Below are 27,653 nucleotides of genomic sequence, written 5' to 3'. Positions count from 1 at the left end.
TTGTTTTCTTAGTTCTTCTAGTTTATTTATAAAGTCTAATATAAATCTATTCTGAAACCATCATGTCTCTTAGTAAAAATTTAAATAATGCTTTATAATAAGGCATAAAAGTCTTAAAACTGGGGGGGGGGGAACTGTGTCTTATAAATTCTTTTCTTCACCATCCTTATTATCTCCATAGACTTGTCCTTGACAATCTCTCAAATCAATACTTCAAATAAAAATTTTTTTGGTGTTCATGTTAGTCTAAGCCTATACTTTAAAAACAAGTGTGAAACCAATAAAGCACTCATTAATTTTGACTTTTTTGTTTAATGCTTATTTAATTATAAGGATGGTAAAAAAATTTTCCAAAGCATTTTTTTTCCTCTGGCACATTATAGCTGCAAGATTTCTGTCTTTAGTACAATCCAGTTAAAGTAGGACTTATTTACTTTTTATTTTATGTATAGTTTCTTTTCTTACTTTATTACCTATTAAATTAATAAGTTTATTTTGAATGTGTCACATTTGATAGTGATTATTATTTCTATTTTTGTATGTCAAGTTACTAAATCATATCTATAAATTTGAAATGCTTTGCTGTGAGCACCATGAATGTAAAAAGACTTTCAGTGAATACTAAGCACACAACATTATTCTATCAAAAAATTACGCTCAAGTCCTGCCATTATTTACTTGTCTTTACTTATTGCATATTGTTTGCTACTTATTCAGTGTTTTTTTCAGATCCTGTAATTAATTGCATGAGTCCTTTATTCTGTACAAGAATTAGTATTACAGTTGCACACTACCTCTATCCCTATAAAAACACAAATCAATAAATAATATGAACTTTTTAATATTGCAAAATGTTCTTTAGCTCTCCAGAAAAACTACTGCCAATTTTGTGCTGATTCATAAGTAGCTCGAGAATCATGAATAAACAGAAATACAGAAGAAAAAAACCCCAGAGAAATGGATACATATCAATACTGGAAAATGATACTTCGGAATGCAATCTTAAGGAAGAGGCACGTTGAAGCATTCTTCTCCAACATAGCATAGCAGTATAAACTACAACCTACATGATATTTTAGTACAATTGTCTTTTGTTTTGAGGACATGGAACAAATGAGGCAAAGCAGCATTCTACTAGTACCTGAGTACTGTTAGCTTCAGTAGTAGAAAACGTAGGCTATGGATGCAGTTCTGTCATTATGAGTGTTGGATCCTTAATGATGGAAGTGTCCCAGATGTTATTTAATCAATTTCTTTTGTATCTCTAATATCTAGGGCATCCTAGTGTTTGCTTTATTGACCCACATATTATTTAGAATTGTGTTTCCAAGTGTCTGGAAAATTTCCTACTGACTTCTACTTTAATTCCACTGTGGTCAAGGAAGATACTTCCTACAACTTGAATCCTTTTGAATTCATTAATTCTTGTTTTATAGGTCAGAATATGTTCTGTCTTAGCAAATGCTCCATGTGATCTTGCAAAGAATGTATATTCTGTTACATTTGGCTGAAGTGGTCTATAAATATCAATGAGATCAAGTTACTACTTGATAGTGTTCTTCGAATATTCCATTCTCTTACTGATTTTGTAATTATTTTCTCAATTATTGGCAGCAGCATGCTAAAGCTTTCAACCTAAACTGTGGATTTGTCTACTTCTCCTTAAAACTTTCTTTTTTTTTTTTTTTTTGATAAATATACTGAAAGCTCTGTTATCAACTTAATAAATGTTTACCATTATTTCCTATTGATGAACTAAACTTTTTTGCTCCTGTTGAATATGCTTATCTTGGTAATATTCTTTGTTGCAAAATGTACGTTGCATAGGGCTTCAAAACTTTTTAATTAGTATTAGCATTGTATATATCCTTGTCCATCATTTTACTTGTAATCCATTGAAGTCTTCATTTAGAGTGTTTCTTATAGTCAGGGTGCAGTTGTCTTGCTTTTTATCCACTCTCACAACAATCTGTATTTCAATTTAATTCCCTGTTGCATTTAATGTGATTATGGATATATTTTGATTTGTTTCTATTTTCCTTACTCCATGTTTTATATTTGTCGTTTTTTGTTGATCCCTTTTCCCTTTTTTTTCGATTCTTGTATGATTCCATACCATCTATTTTGTTAGCTAATTGGTGTACATTTCTTTTTTTTACTTACCCCCGTCCATATTTAAGCTATAGTGTATCACTTTACTTGCATTTCTCCCCTCCCAACATTTATGCTTGAATTGCCATTCAATATGTGACATATACCTATGTAATAAATCCACAATATGTTTCTATTATTTTATGTTTAAATAGTTATCTCTTAAGGGGTTTTAAATAAGCAAAAAAAAAAAAAAGACTTTGTTGTGGCTTTGTAATACAAAACAATAAAGAATAAAATAAACCTAGTCACCTACAGGAATGACATATTTGCATGACAAAGCAGTAAGTCTATTTTTGAAACTGAGTTAACTTTTAATTATTAAAATAAAGTTCTGGGGCTTCTGGGTGGCTCATTCAGTTGAGCGTCCAACTCTTGTTTTCAGCTCAGGTTATAATCCTAGGTTTATGGGATAGAGCCCTGTGTTGGGCTGAGCACTGAGTGTGGAGGCTACTTGGCCTTCTCTTTCTCTATCTCTGCCCCTTTCCCCGTTCACGCTCAAAATTAAAAAAAAAAAAAAAAAAAATCCTGTGTTTCCCTTTTTCTGCCCTTCCCCTACTCTCACTCTCTCTCTCTCAAAAATAAACATTCAATATTTTTAATTAAAAAAAATCTTTTTTAAAAAAATAAAAAAATAAAATTCATTTTTTTGCTTCCTGGAATCAGAATTTCCTGCATATTAATATTTTAATAAAATTTCACATTTCCATTTATCTCTGATTTTCAATAGCTTGATCCCCTAAAATTATGCTTTTATTTTCAAGCTGTCAAAAGGTCACACCTCCAGATTTAATATTTAATTTTTCTTCAACAGCTTTTCTAAATTTGGTAAGTATGCAAACTGGAAAAAGAAGAATTCATCCATATGCTCTAAATTTAATTGTGTGATTATGCTCTAATTTTAATTGTGTTTATGGGTTAGTTAATACAGATTTTCCATTCATTTATTTTGATGTTTCCTGCCAGATTCTCACTAACTCTGAAATCATTAACACACCCGGATCAAGAACATAATACGGGATAAACTACTTATTTTCGAAAAACTGCAACAAAGATTTGTTGTCACCATTCCAGATACACATTTCATTTTTAAATGGCTATCATACAGTACAAATTTTAACTCAAGATAAGTGAAGTCTCAACTCAGATACCGTTACAGGTTTGAGGAAATTAAAAAAAAAAAAACTTTTTATTTCAATTCCTTCTAGACAATATAAAGATTTATTTAATGATCTCAATAAATTAAGATGTCAAATTATTCTTTATAGCCAGAAGCCAAGCCTCTATCAGAAAATGTTAAAACTGTGAACTACAAAAAGTACGTATTAATATAAACTATTTTCTAAAATAAGAAAAAAAGATAACAAAACCCCAAAGTAAGGTATTATCAACAAAGGATGCAGAATTTTAAAATTTGTTTAAAAAAAACTTTTTAAAAAAAATTTTAATTACAGTATAGTTAACATACAGTGTTATATTAATTTCAGATATAAAACATGGTGATTAAACAATTCTATACATTCCTCAGTACTAATTGTGATGTGTACTCTTTACTCCCCCTCTGACTATTTCACCCGCCCCTCCAGCCATCTCCCCTCTGGTAACCACTAGCTTATTCTCTATAGGTAATAGTCTGGTTTTTCAGTCTCTTCTATCTTGTTCATTTGTTGTTGTTTTTTTTCCCTCAAATTCCACATATGTGTGAAATTATATGCTATTTGTCTTTCTCAGACATACTTATTTCCCTTAGCATTACACCCTCTAGCTCTATCCATGCTATTGTAAATGGCAAGATTTCATTCTTTATGACTGAGTAACATTCCATTGTACACATATACCACTTCTCTTCTTTGTCCATTCATCTATCAACAGACACTTGGGATGCTTCCATAGTTTGGCTATTATAAATAATACTGCAATAAACATAGGGGCTCATATGTCTTTTTGAATTAATGTTTTTTTTTATTCTTTGGGAACACAAAGGATTGGAATTACTGGATCATATGGTAATTCTACTGTTAATTCTTTGAGAAACCTTCATTCTGTTTTCCACAGTAGCTACATTCATTTACATTCCCATCAACAGTTCCTGAGTTTTTTCCTCTACATCTTTGCCAAAAAATTTTAAAATTTGTATATCACAGTGATGTATGTGTGTATTTATATACTTATATAAGCATTATATAATTTTCTGAATTTTTTTGAGGTAAAATATAAAAAAAAAACAGAAAAATATTGTTTTATGTTAAGTAAAATATTGTTGGGCATCCAAAAAAAGTATTCTCATCGTAAAGCCCTCTGCTCTTTTAGATTTATCATCAGGAGATTGAAGGTTTCCTTTTTGAAAATTTACCTTTGCTTTAGTGAAACACTTCTTTTGTTATAGGATATGGAATATTAATCATCTGGGTCTCATGATAATGAAAATACTCATCAAAAATAATCAAAAGTTCAGGGCACCTAGGTGGCTCAGTCGGTTAAGCGTCCGACTTTGGCTCAGGTCATGATCTCAGCTAATGATCTCGTAGTTTGTGAGTTCAGGCCCTGTGTCTGGCTCTGTGCTGACAGCTCAGAGCTTGGAACCTGCTCTGATTCTGTGTCTCCCCCTTACTCTGCCATCCCCTGCTTGCACTCTCTCTCTCAAAAAAATAAATTAAAAAACATTAAAAAAATTTTTTAAGTTCAATAGCAGCAACCTAACTGCTAAAGTAGATCCTACCCCATAAGAGAAGGTATGGGATAGTTGAGCCAGAGGAGGTGGGTTGTACTTCTTCCATTCAACCTCCAAGTCACACAGAGAAAAGTACATATACTCTAGTGAGTATGCTCAGCTCTCAGTATGATTCCCTAAGTAGCCGTCCCCAGGGTCCCAGTAATGCTCTTTCAGTCAAACTATCTTCCCACCCAATTTGTTCCTTGATTCTACCTAATATTTTAGGTATCCCAGCTCACAGTGTTTCTAGGATTATATTCTGTAACTGTGGCTAAAAGGAAAGTCTTGTTTGTTATGGATGCAAGTGTTTAATGGTTAACCCTTGCAGAGACTTAGCTATGGGAGAAGATGTACTGATTTTCCAACACTTTTCAAACAGGGTATTTTGAGACACTACCACTGCATGATTTTGTAATGAGAAATAAAAATACTGTGATACACTTGTTTAGGACTACAGTTTTATGCAACATATTTACACATTTTTATTCACTTTATCTTGGAAACAGGAATATGAGGTTGAAAGGAAACAATTCACTTTTTTTTCTTATTTTGCAAAAGAGTAACCTATAATGCAGAGAGGTTAAAGAGTTTAGTTGAGCACAATTCACAAAAGAACTTGAATATGAAAATTTTGGCTCACTGACAGAGGTGCAGATGATACAATCTAGAAAACACAGGACAGGTGGTGTTGCTGAGCTCTTAGAAGCAAAATGGGTCCAGATACCATAAATAAGTAGCAAGGTTTGAGTGATACCCATGGAAGCCTGATCCACAGAGATCTATGAAGATAATTTTGAGAACTCAGTGCTCTTAAGGGCAAGATTGATGTGCAACCAGTAAGGTACTGCTCATTCTATACAACCAAAAGAAATCAAGGACAGGCAGTCAAGAGAGGAAGGCAGCAATCCCAATACATATACAATCCTTGAGAAGTTTCTGGACCTGCGCCAGAACCCACTGATTAAAGTAGAGGACAGTCCACACAACGAAAAACACTATAGCACCTCAGCAGATATATATGAGAGAGATCCACATTCCTTTTCCGGAAGCACCTATGGCCATTTACTTGCTTGAACATACACTCAGTAAAGGGGAATAGACAGGCATTCTGTATGAGTACATACCTAATTCAAGGAAACTTGGAAAGGCAATCTTAGTTCCTCTTCACCCTGGGGAATCATAACTACATGTTTCAACCGTTTTGCAATTCAACTCTCTTCACCTAGATCTACCTAATCTCTTATTTCTGTGGGCACCTCCCAGTAAAATTCCCACATGCAAGTCTGTTTCCCAAGGAATTCCACTTAAGACAGATGTTAAACTTAGGCATCATTTGAATAAATTAGCTAAAATACCAAAGAGCTACTGTTTGTATTTATCAGATTGGCAAGGTTAAAAGATTCATCTGATCCAGTGTTGTTAAGGATATGAAAACAGCCATTCAGAAACTTAAGGAGCATTTAAATTGACACTGACTTCTAGGGGGCCATTTAGAAAAATATATTCAAAGTCCATAAGCATGGATTCTAGCAATTCTTCTTTTAGAAAGAGAAAATTATGAAAAAGTGTGCAGATATTATATATGCAAGTTTGTCACTCCAGCATTGGTCATGCATGAAAATATGTTGATATTCTTTAGGAAAAAAATTCAAGTTTTCTTATATCCATATGCTTATATTATGTAGCAAGGATTACACAGCTACATGATATATGTGTATATAGATATTTGTATGTCTATTTAAACAGCATAAGCATATCTGAAGTAATTGATAAAATATTAAGTATTTGGCAAAATAAGTAAAAATATTTGGATAAAGTACTATGAATCCGAGTATAATGCAGAGAACAATAGTATTTTATGCATGTTATAGGATCATTTCAGGTTTATAGCATGATTTCAGGTTTATGTGTTCTTAATGAAAATTAAGAATAAAGTTATTTTATTATTATTTTTTAAAAAAAGAAAATGATGACCAATTTGGGGTATTTGTTTTAGACTCTTCGATCTAGGTGGTCAATTTAAAAATTCACCGTAAATTGTCTTATGTGATATAATTTCTTATCTCTCATTCGAACAGATGAGAAAAGTATGGTGTATATAAGTACCTTATTCTTAGAACAATAAATTAAAATGTTTCTTCTACTGTGTCTTCATCTAACATTTTACCTCCAGATTAGATTTTATAAGTTACAGATAACATAAGAAGTACCAAATGAGACTCATTTCTCCTTTTTCACAACCTTTCCCTTGTTTTACTCTTCTCCCTTTAATTTTCTTCTTTTCAGTTTTTTTTCTTCAATTTCAATTTGGACTTTTGCCTATCATTACCAGATCAAAGCTCTTACACTGATAAAATGAGATAATTACCACAGCATAGTGGCTGTTACATAGCAATGTAGTAATATATATTAATCATGTGGATTATTAGCAATCACTGGAATTGTTTAACCTGGTTGATGGGAAATAGGATGATCTTTTTGTCAGTAAAGTTTCCACGTTTCTGTCCAATAATTCTCTCTGAAATAGAAGTGCAATACAGGGGCTTGATGTTCTCAGAATAATGCGCTCTTAAATCTTCCTGGCACTAACAGCATAAGTACTTACTATAAAAACCCAAGTCCCTGCCCACAGCAGTCCAGCAAGAAAATTGCTTATTGTATATATCCTTTGTGTATCTTGCTTGCCATGACAGACGGCAACAAGAAAGAAAGGGAGTTTCAACTACATCAAATTACGGCAGATATTGATAGAGTAGAAGACACACACGTAGTTGGGGTGATGAAGAAAAAAAAAATCCCTCAGCATTTTCACAAGGAAATCTACCCTCAGTCAGACAAGCAGAGGGAGAACAGGAGCCCCCAGAGGTTTTGAGGCCAGAGAAGAGATGGATAGTTTAAAGAGAAAAGTGAAGTGACATAAGAAATCAAAGAATATTTTACCCGCAGAAAGAAAATCAATGAAAATGATGAACTGCTATTCAAAGGAAATAAACTGATTATTCCAGATTCCACAAGAAGGGAGGTGCTGCAGGCAATCCATCAGGATGAGCAGGATGTTGGAAGGTGAGGGAGGAAGCCTCCATGTGATAGTCTATCTTTCATATTCTAGCCCCAGAATGAAAATATTAGATGTGGGAAACACAATTTACAATGAATTCCCTTAGTGCAATAAAGCCCACTGGCATGTATATATTTTCTAATTCTTTTCTATGTTTTTCCTTTTATACTTCCTAAATGAGATTCCCCCAAAATATTAAAGACACAATAATGTGCACATGAAAAAGAATAAACAATAAAATGAATCTTCACGTACTTACCAAGCAACTTAAATAGGACTTTATCCCTATTTTACAAGCTCTGTGGATTTTCCTCATGATGTCCCCCCGCCTTCTTTACCCCAGCAAAAGAAAACTACCCCTCTGATTTCTGATGTAATCATGTATTTGGTTTTGTTTGTAGCTGTCAACTGTGTATGTATATATACACACACATACACACAACATATCAATTTTTTTTTTGAGAGACAGACAGAGTGTGAGCAGGGGAGGGACAGAGAGAGAGAGGGAGACACAGAATCTGAAACAGGCTCCAGGCTCGGAGTGGTCACCACAGAGCCCGATGCAAGGCTCGAACCCATAAACTGTGAGATCATGACCCGAGCTGAAGTCAGACACTCAACTGACTGAGCCACCAAGGTGCCCCTGTTCTCTTTTTAATGTTATTATAAATGTAATTAACTGTCCATTTACTTACTAGTTTCATTTAGTTTTATGGTTTTGAGATGTACACACGTTTACTGTATAAGCATTTTGTAGGATAGACCAATTATTCATTCAGTTGATTGTTGAAAGGTGGTTGGGTTGTTTGCACTGTTGCTATTATCAACAATGACATCATCTATCACAGGGACCTAGAGTATGTATATGTTCAAATCTATTTCACAATAAAATTGGTTTTTTTACAGACATTTTTATTGATTTTGGACCCCACAGCACTGTATCAGAATTCCCTTTTTCTCCATCCTTAACAAGATTTGATATTGTTCTATTTTCAAATTTTTGTCACTTAAGCATTCCCTGCTGTTTTCATTTATACTTGCCTGATTATTATCAAGTTTGAACATTGTCTCATTAGCGTATTCAGTATTTATATTTGCTCTTCTGTAAACTTCTTGTTCATGACTTTTGCTACTATTTTGGTGGGATGTTTCCCTTTTAGTAACCGTTTTGAACAAGTCTTTCATATATTCTGGATATTAAACCTGATCAGCCCTAAGTTGCTATAACTTCTTGAGATTGTAACTTTTTTTAATGTTTATTTATTTTTGAGACAGAGACAGAGCATGAACAGGGGAGGGGCAGAGAGAGAGGGAGACACAGAATCCGAAACAGGCTCCAGGCTCCGAGCTATCAGCACAGAGCCCGACTCAGGGCTCGAACCCACGAACCATGAGATCATGACCTGAGCCGAAGAGGGACGCTTAACCAACTGAGCCACCCAGGCGCCCCTTGAGACTGTAACTTCTTACTCTTTTCTGATATTATTATATACACAGATATCATTAAACTTATCAAATGTTTCCTATATGATTCATATTTGCTCACCTTGTTTTTAAAAGAAATTAAAAAAAAACACTTATACCACAAGCTAAAAATAAGATATTCTCCAATATTAACTTCTAAAAGTTTTAGATTTTTTCCTTTCCTACCATATTAAAGTGGTGATGTTTGCACAACACTGTGAATATAATTAATGCCACTGATAGTATGTTTAAAGATGGCTAAATTTTGTTATGTATATCTTACTAAAATAATACATAAAATATCTATAGAAAGATTCATTCACTGCTTGAAGGGGTCCAAAATTCTTCATTCTTTTTCAAAGAGTCTAAATCAAAATTTCCCAACAACTAACAAAGAAGATTAATGCCAATTTTTGAGGTGGATAGGATTTTTATCAATTTCCCTCTTTTGGAGATAGACTTTACTTTCAGTCAGCTTCACTAATATTGGTATTCACGGGGAGAAATGTGGGTTTAAATGAATATTTAAAAGTTTTTCCCTAAACTTTTCATAAAACTACTCCAGTTTAAGGAAGATCTCCCAACAGGAACTCGGTTGACCAGTATCATAGCTACAAGTCCAGAGCAGATTTTGTTTCCATTCTATACAAGAAATACACACATTGGACAGATTCATGGTCTCTCACTGTTGATGGTAGGAGAAGAACGCAGTACTGACTCATTGTGTAGTTTGGGCAGGATACACTGACTCCTTTACCCAAACCATCTTACTTAATCCTCGTGACAGCATTTTAGAGGTGAGGAACCTAAGGCTTAGAGGTTAAATATCTCATTAAGAAAGCAGAAATTAAACTCAAGCTTGCCTTACTCAAAACAAAAAACAAACAAACAAAAAACCCTGGGTACTGTTTCCATTTTCCAACCTGTTATCTCAGAAACACCTGTAAACGTGAGAAGGGTAATTGGCATTTGTTAAATGGGCCAGGTGCTTCACTACTCTTACTTCATATTCACAACCATTATACTAAGAAGCTGGTATTAGTCAAATTAAAGAGATGAAAAAAAAAACAAAAAAAAAAACAAGGTTCTGTAAGTTAATTGTCCATGTGTATGTCAATGACACAATTTAAATTATTCTTTGTCTGGCTTTCGTTCTGCCTGTGCATTCGTTCCCTATATCCCCACAAAACTATTTGGTATGATAATGTATTGAGATATTCATTTTTCTTGTTTTTTTTTTTCCTTGTATGGCATATGTCTCACCACTGAGTCTTTTTATAGTCAAATCTTTTTCTTCTTCTTGCCTTAGGAATGCAATTCTTAAAGTGAGAACACTGAACCAGTTGCATTAGCTTCATCTAGGACCTTTCTAGAAATTCTCAACCCCCACCTAACATCAAAAAACTGGTGGTAGGGCCCAGCAATCTGTGTTTTATCAAATTCTCAAGTGATTCGGATACACACCCAAGCTTGTGGGACCACTGATGTAGGGGAAAGTTCATTGTGGGCTATATCAAAGAGAATTTACTTCTAAACAAACTGCCCTCCTGATTTTCAGTTTCTAGAAGTCTGGGCTTCTTGCTAGAATAGAAACAGTCTCAATGCTAGGAAATGCATGAAGTTCTGAAGTTCTGCTCACTGTGGAAATCCGTGACTCTTTGCCCCTGAGAGAAGTGGAGAATCCCTTTTTGGTGCATGTTTACTATAATAATTTAACTTCCCTTCCCAGGCTCCACAAAGATTACCAAATGTATCAGAGAAGTAGAACAGCTACTAGACTTTAGACACCCATATAGGCTTGGCCAGTGCTATTATCCTGAGCAATGTGTCCGAATGTAAAAGATCATAATGTAGGGGGTCAGGGAGATTCCTTAAGAATGAAACGTAACGGCATTGAAAATGATGGTAGGATTCATTGGAATTAAACAAAGTAATCCAGGGCGAAAAAAGTTTACACGTACTGTAAAACAAATTCTACAAAGTACCCTGAAAGACACAAAATCTCAATACATTATAAGGCGAATGCTTACAAACAGCTTATTTGTGTCTCCCTGTAATTCTTATGTTGAAATCTAACCTACAATGGATGGTATTAACAGGTGTGGACCTTGGGAGGTAATTAAATTTAGGTAAGGCCAGGGCACAGAGACCCCCTGATAGTATTAATGCCCTCAGAAGAAGAGGAAGAGAGTAGGGCTCATTATCTCCTCTATACAAGCATTTAAGAAGATACCCTGTTGCAAACCAGGATCAGTGCTCCCACCAACACTAGCTCTGCCAGAGTCTTGATCTTGAACTTCCCAGTCTCCAAAAACTCTGACGAATTGTTGTTTAAGCCCCCTCTCGATGGAACTCTGTTATAGCAGACTGAAGTGAATAGGACAATTTTTAAACTGGCCTCTGCATCTTTCCTCTTACACGCAAATACACTTTTGCAGAAATGAGAAGGAACATAATGCTTCTTCCTTTCTTAAAAAAATTAGCTAGCACTCCTAGTTAAATTATGAATACAGAAAATCATCTACAGAAAGCAAAGTGAAGATCTACTCTTTTAGTTACATACATATTCATTTATTTTAGAAGGAATAAAAAAATAAAAAAAATATTCAACTTTGAAAAGCTTATAGATTGGTTGCTGCTTTTTGAAAGAAACCCCAGCATTTCAGGATTATGTTCAGAAAATGTCTTAGATCCGAAAGTACCTTGCATGTGCAGAATTAAAAAACCTAGATCATTTGTTGTATTTCTTTCCATAAGATAGGTTTTAGGCACATATTTTATAGAGTAGGTATCTGGGATGAAAAGAACCTCTGAGTTTTGTCCAATACTGTAACTTTGGTAAGTATCACACTTGCTGTCCATTCAATTTAACTCCCCAATTAATAATAGCAATAATCACAATATAACTAAATTTTTTTTAGCACTTTCTATGTGTCAGGCATTATTTTCAGTGTTTTACATTTATTAGCAGACTTAATCCTTAATCCTTCTTTGTTACTGATATCAAATATTTCTGAAGTTTAAAAGTGCACATAAATAATATTTAAGAATTGCCGTTTCTACATTCCTAAGTGAATTATTTACTTGTTTCTTCAACCTATAACACGTATATGTTGAAGGCTAGGAAGTAATTAAGAACTCAAAATTAGATATGAAACAAACTATAAGCATTAAACTACTTTGAGCATAACTTAAATGTAAGTAAAAATATTCACATTTTCAGCCACTATGAGAATCACGAGAGAGCTGACAAAAAAATGTAAGATTCAGGGTCCCCAAGTCTCCAGCTATCAGACGTGGCCTTGTTTATAGCAAAGACCCTAACCCACTGATCCTATGTATTTGGTGACTACGATTTACAGACATAATTACTATGTTTTCTAAAACCAAAGGTTGAGGAAACTGGTAGAGTAAATAATTTCCTTTTCTGATTTGTTGGTTTCCTATACAATAATAGGTATAACCTAATTATTGGATTTCTTAAGCAAAATCTCCTAAATTATTCTAAAAACTAGAGGTGTATAGTTAATGTGATTATAAATCATGTTGATGAAACACAGTAACTTGGAATAAATCTTTGATTTTATTAACTTTGCTGCAATCATTAAAACTCACACTATAAAAGGAAATTTGGGTGTGGGGGTGGGGGGAGGAGCCAGATGGGGTGGTGTTATTTGATCATTACAGAGTTTGTTAGGCAAGATGAAAAAGTTCTAGAGATTAGTTGCACACCAATATGAATGTAGTTAACACTACTTAATTGTGCACTTACAAATGGTTAAGATGGGAAATTTTATGTTATGTGTATTTATTTAAAGGAGCAAAATAAAATAGAAAGGAAAATTTTACCTTTTTCCTACAATGCTAGTAGGAGCTAAAATCTTTACGCAAGTGTCTATAAGCAAACATGAAAGAGGAGGATAGAAGTGGGGAAATTAAATCAACATTTGTTGACTATTCACAGCTAGCTATTTTAAGTATTATTAGCTTCTCATTTTTAAATATAAATTTAAAGTCAATATAACATGTGTTCAGTCTAATGTTAACCAGGAAGTGTTACAATTGACATGCAAACATAATTTTGGAAGGATCCAAGCTCTCGCTCTTATACTAGAGTACTTTTCAAAATATCACACCAAATGCAACTCTATCAGACCAAAAAAGGATTATACTGAGTAGGTGCTCAAAAAGAAAATAATGAGTATCACCTAGTTGAGAATTCAATGAACTTCAAATAGCATCGATCTTACTGACACTAATTACAATTCTCATGAAGTTAAAATCTATCAAGAGCTTAGATATATAAGCAGCCTCCCTTTATTCTCCAGGTTAGCAATTTAATGCAGTTAATCTAATAAAAATATATCCCTACATCAAGAGGTAAAAAACTCACCATCACAAATTTAAACCTTCATGTTAGTGTTTGACAGTAACTGAGATGATAGGTTTAAAATCAAAGATTAGTCTTCTCTGGGATGGCTGGTTGCATCTCAACGCTAGACAGAGCATGGACTGGACTTGGGTCCCCTTGCTTCTGACAGGGAAACCCAGTGTTCCCAGATAATGGAAACCCTATGCCTTTTGAGTAGCATATCTTGTAGGAATTCCTGACTCTATGAGGAGACCAGCAAAGACCTAACGAAACCAATCTGCATCAAGGTGGACCCCAGTGCTATCCTTTCACCCACATTTTCCCCTCATTATAATACTAAAAATTACACCGAGCGGTGGAGATTTAACATGCTAATTAGATATGCAATGCATGAAAAAGCATGTTCTATCCACTGTACTGTGTGCCCAACTTTCTGTGCCTCTCCCCTCCTCCGCGTGATTAGACATCACTCCTTTTGCATCTTTACATCTTTGAAAACTTTCCCTGGTCTTTGGTCAAGGTGCCTGCCTGAAGAACCTTTTTTTTGTGTGTTGTCTCCCTTGTGCTGAAGCATAAGTCCCAATAAAAGCCTTGCCTCGAACTCCCATCTGACCTCTAGTCATTTTCTGTTGTTTAGAGAGCCCAAGAAGCCAAATGGATAACATAAGTGCATTTAGCATTGTGAGTAAGAGCAGAGACAACTGTGATAATACTTGCAATGGACTAAAATAAGAACAAAAATATAAAGGAAGGATTACATATGTGTATGTATAATATATATATATATATATATATATATATATAGCGCCATGTTCCTTGTATAGCTGAATCAAAGCCTGGCCAGAGAGAAGGACTGCAGTGACCTCTATCTTTTAATGTTTTCCATGGGGAGAACAGTGAACAGTAAGGCAACATCGAATTGAGGTAAAATTGCAATGGAGAAGCCAGTCTTTATCCTGTCTCAGAATGGAGCTAAAGGAGTAGACGTGTGACTGATAAAGTAAAGAGTTAACTTGCTCATGGAAACCAGTAAGCTCTGATGCTCTGATAAATTTTCCTGAAACAGTGACTTCCACTTGTACTGTGCCTGAATGACCACGGGCTGAGTGTTAAGAGTAGAAGTATTCAGCTGAGTGACATCATTGTTTCTACATTATGTAACTCCGGTCACCAGTTACAGTACTGATGCTTGCAAATGACCTCAGTGTAAAAAAAAAAAAAAAATTATCAGGCTCTAGGCTATTTGAATAATTCAAGTCCACAAACATCTTACTTGACTAGCGAAGGTGAGTTTGCAGCTGGTAAGCTGGCATGATGCACCCATAACAGTATTTACTGCACGTGAACCTCAAGGACGAATGTCCTCAAGGAACATTTCTTTCTTGGGAAGAATGACCTATGAGCTGTGATACGCCAGACTTTCTCACAGTCTCATGGGAAAAGAACTTCCTGATGACCATGAAGAATCCCTTCTAAAAAACTTTTTGGATTATGAATACATGTATTCTAGCCATAAAGTTGCATGTTACACACACACACACACACACACACACACACACACACACACATACACACACACACGTATATTTATATCAAAACTTATTAAAACCGCATATGAAAAATACTGTTGATACAAATAGTTACATACGATTTCGATAACACTGAAGTTAATCTAACAGTAGTTAAAATTAAAAATCAAGACTAGCAGAAATAAGGTCACAATTTTAAACAAAACTGAGTATAAATTCATGAAATGCCTTTGAAATTTAACATAGCACTCAAGCCCACCATGGAAATGTGTTCTGGAAAAGAGGAAAACCATATATTTAGGAATGTGTTTGTGTGCATGTTTGTTTAGAAAATTTCAGAAAATATGAATTTCTATATGTGGATTTATACTGGGGTATAGAGTATCCGCTTATTAATAAATTAGCAACAATAAATGCACTTACTTGTGTTACTTAAGATTCCAGAAAAAAACACGAGACACTCAAAATAGATGGTGAGAGTATGCTGAAGAAACTGTTTTTGAAAATGTGATGGGGGGTGGGCGTGGAACTAGGTAAAATAGCCTTGAAGCTAGCAACAACAGAAGAGGACCAGATACCAGGGCCCACCAGGACCTACAGGTACCAGAGAGAAAATACCCCAGAGGAATTGTCCATATTGGTAGAGAAAAAGAGCGGAAACAGAGTCAATGACAAATTGCAGCCTGGGCAAGGAGGGAGTCAGGGGAAACACACCATGACTTCTCCATCCTTCCTCTCTCTTACCTTTGATGTGCTTCCCACTCGCCAGCTGAAAGCCAGATGGCAATGGAGCCCTGCTGGAGTGGTCCATAGGGTTCGGCTCCTCAGGCACCAAGCAGGGTGGAAATGGCAGATTATGAAACTGGAGGGGAAAAAAGACAATGCTCAGCACAATTTATATAGGGCTTTGTAGATTTTCAACAACGATTCACACAAATCTATTTAACTCAAATAGCCTTGAAAGAGAAGTAGAGAGAAAGAAATGTGAAGTTCAAGATTTTGAGTTTCCCAACACTGCCCATTTAATGTGTAATAGAGCCAATAATTAAGCTGTCTTCTAATTCCATCCCCAGAATTTTTCAGGCTAGTTGGGGACGATGTTAGAAAATCTAAATAGCTTAAAGAAATGCTATGGAACCCTTTCTCTTCTCTAATGCTGGGTTTTAAAAATAGTAATGTAGAAATGAAGTATGTAATGTGAATATGGGGTTCAAATAAACCTTCACTAGCCATGTGTCCATTTTTACAGCAGCCTCGAAGAGTCACAGAGTCTCTGGGAGTCCTGCACCAATCCTCTGAGAGAACCATTACTGAAGTGCATGTTGGAACATATGGTAAAGAATACAGCAAAAAATCTAAGACCCTAAAACCCTCCACAAGGAAATAACTTGAGCTCCACTAGAATGGCAAAACCTACATTTTGTTCTGTTAATGAGAAGTGACTGAAGAAATTTATAGGAGATCTCAAAACCAGAAAATAAGCCCTCTGTTTATTCAGAGCGAGGATTCTAGCTATCCTTTTATAAGACTTGTGCCCTTACAAGGTCTAGAAAGGTCCTCAATTCAAAAGAAGTCATACTACTTAGAGAAAGGTGGTAAAATTAACAGATCACTGTGAATCGAAACAGTAGGTACTGTTAAATTAGGCTGTGCTGTGTGTCTTTAGAGCAGCATTTAGAGGAAGAAATGGTAATTGCAGAAAGGTAACATAGCTCAAATTAAACAGGCCCTTCAAAAAAGTTCTGATTTGTTTTGATGGAGAATGGTGTGTGTGATGTATAGTGTTTTGAGGTGTGCAGTTGAGGCACAAAGTGTGAGGAGTTTGAGGCCCATCAACAAAGTTAGAGAGCTTGAATGATAGACCAAGGCTAGTTCATAAATAATGGGAGATGAAAATTACCCCCCTCCTCATATATTCTAGAACTGAATCCTAGAGTAAATCTCTTCGGGGACAGTTCTGCAGGCATTTTGCAACCTTAGAAACACTGAGTAGCATATCCATTGCGTTAACTGAGGTAGAGAATTGCTGTTTTTTAACACCACAAGCTGCATGCCATAAAGATGCTGTATCATTCATATGATTTGTAATAAATCTTTTGTATTCTTTCCTCACAATAATTTATCTGAAATAGAAGCCAACACCTTCCAGGTTACTAAGCCTAGCTATTGAATTAATTCATGAGCTGGACTGTAAAAATGGGCCATTCTTCACCACCAGGATCATGAATATTTTAATGTCTGAATAAAGTTAAAGCAACTCAACTTTGTGGAGATGCCACCAAGAGAAAAACAGAGAATTAGATGCTATAGTGGACACTCTAATTTATTTCAACATAATTGAGATAATAACAAAATTAAACTGATTGTTGCAGGTGAAACCCAACACTAGCTTAAACACCCATAATTGTTAATTCATGGAAAATTGGAGAATTACTATCCTCTCATGGTTTTGGCCATCCTAAGGAGACACCAAACCTTTCTGTACTGTAGAAAGAGGGGTGTGATTTCATTATGTGTTGAAACTTAACATCTGCACCAATATGCCCATAATTCCACCAATTCAGTAACAAAAATATGTTGACCACAATTCCCCAGAATAGGCTTCCTTAATCCAAAGGACCAGAACTGGGTGTGTGAAGACATATGTGAATAATCCCAGATAAAACAATGACTTTTTGAAAAATTTTCTGCCAACCCTAACAACCTGACAACGCAAAATGGAACTGAAGAGTCGGGAGCATAATTTTTCTCTGTTCTCCAACAACTTTGTCAGCTTATTCTAACCAAAATCAGAAAGGATAAAAGAAACATCCACAAAAGACTGATGAGATATTTGAAAATATATGTAGTATTTTAATGAACTATTGCTTCTATCATGGTTTTCCTTGATCGGTGGAACAATTGGGCAAGCGTATGTAACCTAACCTATCCTCAAGCATACGTAGGCATGCCTCATTTCCAACAAATAGTATCCACAAATCCTCCGCCCTACCACTACCACCACCAGCAGCAGCTCAGTGATTAAGTTAATCATCTAACTCAATGCTTCTCAACACTGGCAGCATACTGGAATTACTGAAGGGAGTTTGAATCAGAATTTCTAGGGGTAGGAATGGACTATCAGCTGCTTTTTTTTTTTTAAAGATCCATGTAGGATTCTAATGTACAGTTAGGACAGAGGACTGTTGCTATCCCGTACAAAGATACTGAAAGTGAACATGAATTTATTTGCATTACTTTCAGGACTTGAAAATCACTGCTTTTAACTAAATTTCCTATCTTCTTTCATTACTAGTACAATGCCCTTTGACTCATAGGTATTCGGTGAGAATTCTTTAATTAAAATGAACATTAAATGAAAACTTTACCATGTTGAGATATCTTCTAGTAAATTTTTATTCCTGTATGACCTTAAGCATACTAATTCTTATCACTTATTTACACATTTGTAAAGTGGGGATAATTGTGTTTACTTTCTGGCATTATCCTGCAACAAAATGGGTTAATATATCAGCAAGTATTATAAAATGTTTGCTTATAATAGACGTTATATAGTAGCTATCAACAAATAATTATAAATTGTAATTTTGAATATGTCATTGTAGTCATAATTGCAGTGTTCATAACTTTTGACTTAAAATTTATGCAACAAATATTTATTAAGATTTACCATGGGTAGGCAATGTCCTGTAGGCTGACATCTAGCAAAACAGACTAAAATCCCTTTTCTTCATTGAATTTCATTTTCAGGGATACTGATGATAAACTATATAAGAAAAAGGACCAAGGAGGACAAGGGGGTTGGGAGTGGGAAACAGTGGCTTGGTGGGGAAGCAGTAATGTTAGATGGGATAACAAGGGAAGTACTTATTGAGACAGCTGTAATTTGAGTGAATGCCTGAGGGAAGTACGTAAGTAAATATCCCAGGAAGATATTTGGGAGAAGGTATTTCAGAGTAAGGTAACAGTAAGAACATGCCTGGGGTGTTCAGGTAGCAGCGAGGAAGCTATTTTGTCAGTAGTAAAATCAACTAAGAGCAAAGTATCAGGAGGTTAAGATAAGACAATTAATGCAGTTGGAGGTGAGGTGACCTATAAAGCCTTGTGGATTGTGATTTTGCCCCTCTTGTGTACTCTTTCAGGTAAAGTTCTATTTCCTGCCCCCACGTTGCAGTGCAACAATTAAAACAAGTTATGAACAAAGAGTTGTGATCAAAATATGGTATGTGATTCTCATAGACTAGCGAATATAATTGCCTCAGCATGATGATAAGCATTTTTTGAGATGGTAACTGCTCTGCAGTCCTGTTCCCTGGATGCTTGTGAAGGGCATGACTCACAGCCACCAAAAAACAAAACAAAACAAAACAAAACAACCCACCCACAGCAGAAGGTAGAAATGAACTTTGGTTGTTTAACTCATTAAGATTCTGAGTTGTTTGTTACTGCCTATGATTTACCCTGACTCAAACACACCTCATACTAAGGACTTCCACTTTTATTGTGAATAAAATGGAAAACTCGTGGTCATGTCTAAGACAGGTATGAAATAATTTGACTTATGCTAGACAGTATCATTCTACTTTGTTGAGAATAAGATAAAAGCCCTAGGCAAGAATAGAAGCTCTTGGGCCAAAGTAACTGTTGAGAATGTGATTGCTTGGTGAAGTGGGGACCACATGCAACTCTTTAATCAGAAGAGAGGTGAAGTAACTCACATATCCAGCCTTAGTACCTACATTGCTTCTGCCAGCTTAATTTCTATTCTGTCTTTGGCCCCAGTCATTAATTGGGATGCTTTCATTTTTGTTTTTCCCTAAGTTCAGTTGCCTATAATTTAATTCTTATGCAAATATGCATTATAAATAAAAATAATTGATCAATTTAGAAATGCAATAATGTATATTCAGGATCTACCATGTGACAGGCAGTAGACATTTAGACAGATACAAAATCTTTTTCCTTGCTCTTGACCCTCCATCTAGTTGGAGCCTCTAGAAACATACAATGAGTTGCCCATAATAGTAAAAGTGCCAATTTGGTTTTTTTTTAAGAATATCAGTGTTAGAATTCATTTAGGAAAGAGTTAAATCAGATCATTACTGTTAACTTTATAGAACAGGTACAATGTGAGCTTTCAGGGGGAAGATAAGACTTTCATGAGCAAAGAGTTGGGAAGGCATTTTAGTAACAAAAGCTTAGATATCAGTGAGTCAATCATTTTCAGATAAAATATGTAGACCATTTCTAAAGAAATATAAAGCTTATTAAAAAAAAAAGCACATTTGAAGAAAAAAGAAAGCAGCAAATTTTATAAAGGGCCCTGAACAACAGAATAGAGAAAATACAGTCTAGCCAAAGAAAAATTTTTTGGTGGTATTATAGTTTCAACATGACCAAAGGATATTTATAATTTTAATATGCAAAGATGAAATGGGTCACTTAAAACATGACTGTGACAACATACCTGATTCAACTGTCTATATAATTTTGTCCCTACTTTAAAAAGAAACACTAGCTGGACTGTTTCATTACACACTATTTTATCTCAAATCTAAATCCAGGAATTATAGTGAATGCCTAAGGTAATAAAAGAAGATAAAATAAGTTAATATATATTTCCTAGCTAGGGAGAAAAAGAAGAAACAATTGTACTGAGAGCTAACAAAAATAAATTACTTTTTAAAGAAATCTCACAAATAATTCTGCAAGAACATTATATTATTTATTTTCATAAAAATATTGCTTGTATAAGGAAAGAACTTGTGAATATTTGCTAATATACCACTATCTCAAAGCAAATTTCTGAAGTCTTAGATCAAATCTTATCATTTCCATTGGCATAATGTTCAGTTATAAGTCCAGTCTTCTGTAAAGGTCAAACGGATTTCTTACAGGAGGAAAAAAAAATGATAGATTTGATCTGGTAAACAATTATTCAAAGATAAATTAAATTAGAGGATATTCTAGAAAGGAGTTGATAGGACCTAGCAGGGCACAAAGGATGTGCAAAAAGAATGTGCCCTTCGGGATCGGTTACATTGCCATTCTGAAATATAAAATATTCTAATTGTGTTAGTGTAGCCATCAATGAAAGACAATGTGGAATACTGAGATTCTTATCAGCATTCAGGTTTCAGCCTGATCAACGACACTATAGGTTTTTAAATTGCTTATATTTAAGGGTGTTTCATTCTGATGAAAAAGCAATGGATTTAATTACTTTAAGCATTAAAAAAATGTAGTTAGTAATGATAACATTTCAAGCCTCAAGATAAAGAGTGTAACACCAACTAAAGCCTTCTTTAAAGATGGGATGTGATTTCAGGTTCACATATAAGTTCCTTAAAATATGATTATTTTACCATAAAAAGTAAATAATGTTGCTCTGAGAATTCAAAGTTTTTATTTTTGGATATGAGTTCCAATTAGCAAACATTATTTTAGAAAAAAGAAGGCGCTGAAAAAAAAAGATACTATGTGTTTATCATCAAAGGCTTCATAGTACAAAGTTATTTGATTCTTTAAAGAAACATAGAGGAGATAGACAAGAAGGGTAGGTAAGATAAGAGAATAGAAAACATGGAACAGTGCTGATCATCACAGGACAAAGTCTACCATGATAATTAACCGGATCTCTAGATGGCACAGAGGACATATAAAATGCCTCAAACAAACAAACAAAAAAATTGAGTACCTTGATTTGTAAATGTTGCTTTGTCAATATTTATAGTTGGCACTTGGTTTAGAATGTCAGAGTTGCTGTTACTTTTATACAATTCATCCAACGCTACTACCTTGTACTCAAATAATCCATACCCTCAGATTGGTGATTTTATTTTCGACTATAAATTCTTACCATAGGCCAGTCTGTCTTCCTCTATCATATACTATCTAGTGGCTTATCTTTATCTTTCTGGGTGAGGGCATCTCACCTACAGAAATGCAGCATCCTTAGGGACTGTGGAGAAGTAAAAGTATGCACCAATCCCCAGAATATATTCGTTCACATTCTATTCACGTCTTGTACAAGCATAGTAAGTTTTCTCTTTCCTCACGTACATTCAAGGGATTGTGTTCAAATTTTCTTCTCTCTTCTACATCAAGTCATAGGATTTATATTAAGCACATAATACGCAGCACAATTTATCTTTTTTAAAAATTTAGACTTCTGTGTTTGCTTGGTTTTCCCCTGCTCTTTCACTAAGCGAGGTAACTGGAGGCCATACACAGCTTTAAGTTCAACTGACTCTTGTACAACATGAGTTTGAAATGAGTGGGTCAACTAATATGTAGATTTTTTAAAATAAATACAGGATAGCATGTAAATGTATTTTCTCTTATTTTCTTAATAACATTTTTTCTCTAGTTTACCTTATTGTAACAATATAGTATCTAATACATATAAATATGTGTCAATTGACTGTTTACGTTATTGGTGAAACTTCTGGTCAACAGTTGGCTATTTGTAGTTAAGTTTTGGGGGGGCCAAGTTACCCGACGGATTTTGACTGTGCAAGGGACCAACGGCCCCAACCTCCATGTTGTTCAAAGGTAAACTATACGTTGTCAGTGGTAAAACCCTTATTCCACTATTGGTGACCTTAATTTTGAAGCCTGTGTGTGTCATTATAAGTTAGAGGTCAACACACTTTTTCTGTAAAGGGTCATATATTAAATATTTTAAGCTTCCAGGCTACATAGGTCTCTGTCTCATATTCTTCTTTGTGTCCTTTAAGAACACTTTAAACTGTAATAAATATTCTGAGCTTGTAGCCATTGAGAAGTAGATAGTGTGATGGATTTGGCCTTTCAGCAGTAGTTTGACAACTCCTGTTCCACATTATTGAAGCTCACTTAACATAGTTTTCTTCATTTATGTGACTGTGTGAGAACTGAGTGAGATCTATACAAGCCTAGACCTCAGGAAGTGTTTAAAAAGTGTTGACTATTATTGATGGCAATTTTATCATTAGGATACTTGTAAGTAATAGAGGCAGTTAGAAAAGAATATGTATTTATTGCCATTTGAAGGATTTGAATCATGATAGACATGCTGATAACAGATATTCTGAGAAAGGATTAGAAGCGCAACATAAGTCTATCGTTTGCCTTAAGTGAAATGCAAATCAAAACCACACGATACCACTTCATACCCACTAGGGCTGCTATGGTAAAAAAGATAACTAATCATAATAACTCTAATAATAAGTGCTGATGAAGATGTAGATAAACTATAAAAGAGCAAATTAAATCTAAAGTAACCAGAAGAAAGAAAATGATCAAGATCAGAGTGAAAAATCAATAAATAGAGAAAAAAAGAGAAAGAAATTATATCAAAAACTGGTTGAGAATTTCAAAAATCAATAAACCTCTAGCTGGAATAGTCAGGAAATAAAAAAGATATAAATTATAAAAACGAGTAATGCAAGAAGTGATACCACTGGAGATACTATAGACATTGAAAGGATAATAACAGAATATTATCAACAAGTTTGTGCCAATAATTTAAACACCATAGAGGAAATGAACAAATGCACTGAATTACGAAAACTGCCAGAGCTCACTCAAGAAGAAACAGATCAATTGAAGAACCTCATGTCTTTTTGAAAAATTTGAATTTGCACTTGAAAACCTCACAAGAAAAAAAAATATATTTCAGGCCTACGTGGCTTCACTGGTGAATTCTAGCAAGTTTTTTGTGTTTGTTTATTTATTTGATAGAGAGCAAGCCTGAGCACATGCACAAGTGGGAGAGGGGCAGAGAGAGAATTCCCAAGCAGGCTCCACACTGTCGACACAGAGCCCCATGTGGGGCTCAATCTCAGGACTGTGAGATCATGACCTGAGCTGAAATCAAAAGTCAGACACTTAACTGGCTGAAGCCCCCAGAAGCCCCAAATTCTAGCAAGCTTTTAAGGAAAAAAGTATCAATTCTGTACAGACTCTTTCTGTAAAATTAAGGGAATGGAATAATTCCTGACTCGTTCAATGAGGCAAAACTTATCCTGATACCAAAACCACACAAAGATATTCCAAGAAAGAAAATTACAGGTCAATATCCATGAATAAAGACACAAATATTCCAGACAAAATTCAGCAAACAGAAACCATCAATAAATATATAATTTGCAATTCACCATGTTAAACTAAAAAAGAAAAATTATACAATCTTTCCAATAAATGGAGGAAAAAATTTGATATTGCCCAATATCCATTTCAGATAAAAAAATATATATCAGAAAACAGGGAGTAGAAATCAAATAAATTAATCTGATAAAAGACAACTATGAAAAAAAAAATCTCAGATTATACTTAATGGAAAAAGTTGAACTGCTTTCCCTTTAAGATCAGGAAAAAAACAAGAATGTCCCCTATCCCCACTCCTATGCAACATCATTGTGAACATCCTAGCCAGTGCAACAATGCAAGAAATTTTTAACAAGTTCAGATTTTAAGGGAAGAATTAGAACTGTCTTTATTCATGGACAATACAACTATATGTCTATATGGAAAATCCAATGGAATCTACAAACAAAAAACTGATCCATAAATGTTATAAAGTCTGTTATATTTCTGTTACTAGTAATAAGCAATTAGAACCATTATTTTCTAAAATGCCATGTATAGGAATATGCAGATATAACATATTTAGGAATAAATCTGCCAGATCTGAAAACTTAAAAATATCACTTAGAATTTTTTTCAAGATCTAAATAAATGTAGTAACATCATGAATTCATTAATTGGAAGACTTGGTATTGTTTAGATGTCAGTTCCCCCCAAAATGATCTGTAGCTTAAACACATATCAAAATACCAGTAATTTTTTGTAGGAATTGACAAGGTTATTATAAAATTTGTATGAAAATCAAAAGATCTAGAATAGGTGAAACAACTCTGAAAACAGAACTAAGTTGGAAGACTTAACCTGACCAATTTCAAGATTTATTTTAAAGCTACAAAGGTCAATATAACATGGTTGGCATCAAGACAGACAAACAGATCAATGGAACATAATAGAATCTAGAAATAGACTCACATGTATATGGTCAATTGATTTCTACCCAATTGTAAAGTGCAAGTGGTTGAAATGTTTATCTTTTCAACAAATGCCACTGGAACAGTTGGCTACCTACTTGGGAAAATAATAGCTTTGATCTATAACTCACAAAATACAATAACAAAAAACAAAAAAACACAAAAACAAACAAAAAAAACTCAAAATAGATCATAGTTCAAAATTTAAAATCAAAAATTTTAAAAAAAATTTAAAGAAGACATAGGAGAAAATCTTTGTGATCTATGTCAAAGAATTCTTAAATAGGACTCCTGACCCATGCTCCATCAAAAAATGATAAAGACCTCAGAAAATGTAATCATATCTGCCCTTCAAGGACATTATTAAAAGAAGGAAAAGACATGACACAGTAAAAATACTTGCATCATACATCTGATAAAAGGCTTATATCCAGAGTATCTAAAGACTTGCCAAACTCAGTAAGAAAACAAACAACTCAATCTGAAAAATTAGCCACAAACTGATATTTTAGCCTAGGAAACTCAGATTAATTTTGTAGATAAATCTGGATTTGAAACTCAGGTATTAAAATTACTTTTCATACTTGCCTTATGACCTTTTTTTTTTTTTTTTTTTTTTTTTTCATTTTCCCCCTACCCACAATCTTCTAAAACCTGTGCCAGGATAGATAAAAGTTAAAGCCAAACAATGAGATTTTATGATATATTCATTTACTTATTATATCTGTAAATGTACTTAGGTACGTATGTTTTCATAAGTTACTTTTGTTTTCTCTTAATATACTATATTTGGGCTCACCATACTAAATGAAAAGATAACATTTATGTGCCTATTGTTTGGTATATGAAAATCAGAGATTTTTAATTCTGAAAGAATTTTATTTAAGAGAGAAGTACATTTCAAGTGGAAAATGGAAAGATAAATTTGAGAACATACAAGGTATAACACTCAATAGAAGATTATTACTTTGCATATGGATGCATACATCTTCTAGTTTTCATTGGGTATGTCATCATAGATGCAGAGGAAAATTATAAATATAACCAAATTATTCTTTCTCCTGAGGAGCCTAGGTTATTCACTGAAAAATAAAATGTCTCTGTATACACATAAACCACTACTTTTGTGTTCCTGTTGTCATTTTCCTTTTCTTTACCAAAGTAATGTTAGGAAAAAGTAACTTTTTGGGGCAAAGGAGATCGAGGTTCATATTTAAGACTTAATCATTTTTAATAAGAGGTAAGATTCTTCATCCGTAAAAGTCTTCTTTACATGTAGCATAGGGATATCAATCCCTAAGGTGTTCACTAAAATTAGTGTATGTAAAGCATCCATGCTCAGTAAATGTTAATATCCCACTTCCACTCGCTGCTTTAATTCTGTTGTTGATGTCTACAATATGTGTGTTGAGAAACCAATATAAAAGAAGTGAAAGCCCAGTAATAGTTATAAAAATCCTTTCTAAAGGTGTTCTTCTTTGTCTTGTTAGTCAGTCAACAATTAGTACTTGAAATGCTAAGGACACCTAATACTCTTTCCAAACAATTTGACTCCTTCCTTGAGTATTTATTTTTAACATAGTCATTTGAACCACTCTCAAAGATTTTATGGTAAAAGTGACAAGGGAGGGTGATTTCTAATCATTCAATTATTTGGAAAAAGTAGAAAAGCAAATAGCTCAAATAAAGATATAAATTATTTATGGGGCCCCTGGGTGGCTCAGTCGGTTAAGCGCCCAACTTCAGCTCAGGTCATGATCTCACAGTTCATGAGTTCGAGCCCCGCATCGGGCTCTGTGCTGACAGCTCAGAGCCTGAAGCCTATTTCAGATTCTCTCTCTCTCTCTCTCTCTGCCTCTACACCACTCGTGCTCTGTCTCTGTCAAAAATAAACATTAAAAAAAAGATATAAATTATTTGCAATATGTAAGAAATGGGAGCACTACTAATTAAAAATAACTGATTTCTAATCTATCAGGCTTTTGTTGATGTCATTCTATTCACCCTAACCAATATATTTGTTAAAGATTTTATTTTTAAATAATCTCTACATCAACATGGGGCTCAAATTTATAACCTTAAGACCAAGAGTCGCCTGCTCTACAGACTGAGCCAGTCAGGAGCCCCACCCCAACCAGTATTTTAATTCTGTGCTGGCTCAAGCAAATTAAAATATATAGCGCAGCCTGAAATAAAAATACGGGGAACAGGCTAAGGAAATCAGCATTTTCTACGTTCTCAGGGCCACATCTGAGATGTAACAAATCTTTAAATATATAAGAAGATTTTCAACAAGGTAGATGTGTGTATAGATACATAGGAGGAA

Source organism: Puma concolor, chromosome D4, assembly GCF_028749965.1.
Source record: "Puma concolor isolate L17-30 chromosome D4, mPumCon1.1.hap2, whole genome shotgun sequence".
Lineage (NCBI taxonomy): Eukaryota > Metazoa > Chordata > Mammalia > Carnivora > Felidae > Puma > Puma concolor.
Note: the sequence above shows the minus strand (reverse complement) of the source record.